General features: G+C 39.8%; 1 long non-coding RNA gene across 1 annotated transcript in view; it reads left to right on the top strand.

Moving 5' to 3' along the window:
* The first annotated feature begins 1978 nt into the window (after nucleotides 1-1978).
* The window catches only part of LOC118768457, a 10507-nt gene continuing 8460 nt past the window's right edge, over nucleotides 1979-4025 (top strand). The window contains exon 1 of the long non-coding RNA XR_005004303.1: nucleotides 1979-2022. This is a non-coding gene — a long non-coding RNA (uncharacterized LOC118768457). The remainder of the gene's footprint in view (nucleotides 2023-4025) is intronic.

Raw genomic sequence — 4025 nt, 5'->3', positions numbered from 1 at the left:
GTATTGATCTAACTCGTCTATAATATTCGTTTTTTATTTTCTCTTTCATTTGTGTGTGTTGTGTCTTATCTAGTTCATGGATTCCTAAGTATTTGTAAGTTTGGCTTTGGTCTAATTCTTTTATTTCATTGGTTTTATCTAGTGTGATGTTGCTACTCTTAACTAGTTTTCCTTTTTTCATGGTTACTTTGGCGCATTTTTCTAATCCAAATTTCATATCTATTTCTTTGGTAAATCCATGAACTGTCTTTAATAGTATTTCCAGCTGTTTGTCATTTGCAGCGTATAGTTTTAGGTCATCCATATATAAAAGGTGGCTGATCGTTTTGCCGTAACATTTATATCCGCATCCAGTTCTATTTAGCATATCAGATAGAGGTGACAGTGCAAAGCAGAAAAGGAGTGGAGAGAGCGTGTCTCCCTGGAATATTCCTTTTCTAATGGGGAAGTCTTTGGTTTTCATGAGTCTCTCTTTTGTTTGGAGGTGTAGGACTGTTTGCCATTTATTCATAGAGTGCCTATGAATTTTATAATTATTGGTGCTACTTTGTTAATGGCTAGTGTTTCGAGGATCCATGTGTGGGGGGATGCTATCAAACGCCTTTTTGTAGTCGATCCAGGCCATACTGAGGCCTTTCTTCTTTCTGTGGCTGTCTTCAGTTATGGCTTTATTAATCATTAGTTGATCTTTACAGCCATATGAGCCTTTGCGGCATCCTTTCCGCTCTTCTGGAAACAGTTTGTTTTCGTTCAGGTGCTTGTTCAGCCTTTGCGATATCACTGCAGTAAATGCCTTGTACATAGTAGGGAGACAGGTTATTGATCTGTAGTTTTCTGGTTTTGCTGTCTCATTTGATTTGGGAATTAAGATGGTTTTCCCCTTCGTGAGCCATTCAGGCATTGTCTCTGGCTCTGCTAGTATGTTGTTAAAGTTTTCAGCCAGCTTTTTGTGCATTCCTGTTAGATATTTCAACCAGAAGTTGGGGATCTTGTCATGCCCAGGTGCCTTCCAGTTGCTTAGTCTTTGCAGTGCCTGGGTGACCTCTTCGGTTGTTATGGGGGTCCAAAGTTGCTCAGATGCTGAGTTTGTTGTTTTCATACTCTTTTTTTTGGTGGTTCGTTCGCCGACCATATTTCTCTCCAGAATTCTTCCACTTCTTCTGCCGCTGATGCTGCAGTTATTTCTATTTTATTTTTGCCTAGTTCTTGGTACTTTTTGGGGTTGGAGTTGAACTTTTTGTTTTGTTCAAAGAAGCGCTGGCGTTTTTCATACCGGCGGATTCTTGTGCTTTGGCAAGGATATCTTGCTTCAGCTTTTCTTTTATCTCAGGTAAATCTTTTTCCGTGATGTTATATTTGCGGAGTATTTTTGTTTTCTTTTTGTTGCTCAGTAGCGTTGATTGTTTGCTGATTTCATTAATAATCGACAGATCTTTTTTTCATTTTTTGTATTTTGTTTTGGATGTTATTTATTTATTATTATTATTATTATTATTATTATCATTATTATTATTATTATTATTTTTTTTTTTTTTTTACTATTATTAATATTATTATTTTTACTATTATTAATATTATTATCATAATTATTATCATTATTATCATTATTATTATCATTATTATTATCATTATTATTATCATTATTATCGTTATTATTATATCTTTACCCAATATTTTTATATACTTATTATTTCTCATTAATCTAAATCAATAAAACACTTCACCATAAAAGCAGCCCACCGCAATTACGAAAACCGAACCAAAACGTTCATTTATATTTTATTCTTTCAGGAAAATGTCCGGTGGATTTTGTTTACAACGGTTACATTTCTGGTGGCAATACTTTGGGTGTCACGTATGGTGTTAATTATACGCAGTGTTTCTACATTTGTGAAGCAATACCAAACTGTCAATCGTTTGACTACACCTTTCATTTGAAAGCTTGCTACATGTCAACCTATAACCATACCCATGCAAGTTTGAGTCGCCTCGATGGTGACATTTACACTGAAATAAATAGAAGTAAGTGCAAATTCGTTTTATAATTTTTTTACTTTTAGTCCCAGTCTATTTAGACGGTACTGAGGTACCACCTTGAAAAGCTTTAGACTGTTATGCCACCCCTAAATGGTTTCCTTTACTCTTTACCAAATGATTGAGTGCAACTTGGCCATAAAAGATGTCAATTGATGGACTAAGCAAATGCACAACTATTGATCACACATGTTTCACATATGTGTGTCTGCGTGTGTATGTTTGCGTTTGTGTATGCGTGTGCATATGTGTGTTTTATATATGTGTGACTATATGGTAAGGAGATTGCTCCCCAACGACATGTTTCTGGGTTCAGTTCCACTGCTTGGAAACACGAGCAGGAGTCTTCTGCTATAGCCTCTGGCTGACGAAGGATGAACCACGATAGAACGAGGGGCAATCAACAAATGCAAGGTTCCTACAACCAAGTTCCTCGTTCATTGCCCTCCCAGTTGCAAACAACTCGTCAGGAGAGCCTTCCAAACAAGCGTCATCGAGGTACCAGACAGTTAAGTCTAGGTCGGCTATCATCTTGGTAACATTGCCAATACCCAATGTGAATAGAGAAGGACCAAGTGAGTCACTCTGTTTGACTCCAAAGGTAGATGGGATGAGGTGATCACCAAAAGACAGGTAGGAGAGCTCACAGTAGGCTTGCCAAGAAAAGTGATACAGTTGAAGGGCATTCTCGCTTACAGCACGGAGGTTGACATCCTGGCCAAAAGATCTGGTCTCCTCTTCAAAATCATGAGACGAAGCCTCACCTTTAGACACTATCTTTCACTCACCATCAACGCGATGAAAAGTGGATTCTTTACGACAACCGGCGACGCTCAGCTCAGTGGTTGGACGCCGAAGAAGCCCCACGGCAATTCCCGAAGCCAAAGTTGTACCAAAAGAAGGCCATGGTGACTGTTTGATGGTCTATGGCCGGTCTCCTCCATCACAGCTTTTTGGATCCAGACGAAACCATTACAGCGGAGATGTACTCTCAGCAAATGGATGAAATACATAAGAAACTCCGATAATCACAGCCAGCATTTGTCAATAGAAAAGGACCAATTCTTTTCCACGACAACTCTTGGCCGCACGTCGCACAGCTGACCCTGCAGAAGTTTAACAAATTGGGTTACGAAACTCTGCCTCATCCCCCATACTCACCAGACCTCTCGTCTACCGACTACCACTTTTTCAAGCATCTCGACAACTTCCTATGTGAGAAATACTTCAAAAGCCAAGACAATGCCAAACATGCTTTCAACAACTTCATCACCACCAGAACACAGGATTTTACGCTACTGGCATAAAAAAATCTTGGCAAAAGTGGGTTGATTCTGATGGTGTCTAATTCAATTAATAAAGTTTTGTTTGAACCGAGATATGTGCATCTGAATTTAAAGACTAAAAACCGCAAGAACTTTCTTGACAACCTAATACACACACGCATATACACGCACACACGCACGTAAGCACACGCACGCACATACACACAGGGACGCACATATGCCCCTACACAAACGCCACACACAACCCTACGCACACACGGATACAAAAACTCATACACAAACATACATATACGCACACACATACATATACGCATACACATATAGGCGCACATACACACACACGCACATGCGCACGCCATCGCACGCGCACACACGCACATGAATGCACACATACCTAACACTCACAACCCCTCGCATACACGTATCCACACCCGCTTACATATACTCACATATACACACGCACACACAACTACACACAAATACACACGCTCACCCACATACACGCGCAAAAAATCGCACATATACTTCCCCACACAACCCAACGTTCTCACACACATACAAACATACACACGCACACACACATGCACACACAAAATACACACGCACATACATATACACACGTGTACACACGCACATACACTCACACGCACACACACACACAGAGTAACTTACATTTACACAACAGACACATCCCCCCACACAACG

The sequence above is a fragment of the Octopus sinensis genome, linkage group LG29, assembly GCF_006345805.1.
Source record: "Octopus sinensis linkage group LG29, ASM634580v1, whole genome shotgun sequence".
NCBI classification, from domain to species: Eukaryota; Metazoa; Mollusca; class Cephalopoda; order Octopoda; family Octopodidae; genus Octopus; species Octopus sinensis.
The sequence above is the reverse complement of the archived record's forward strand: the minus strand, read 5'-3'. Positions and strand labels throughout refer to the sequence as shown.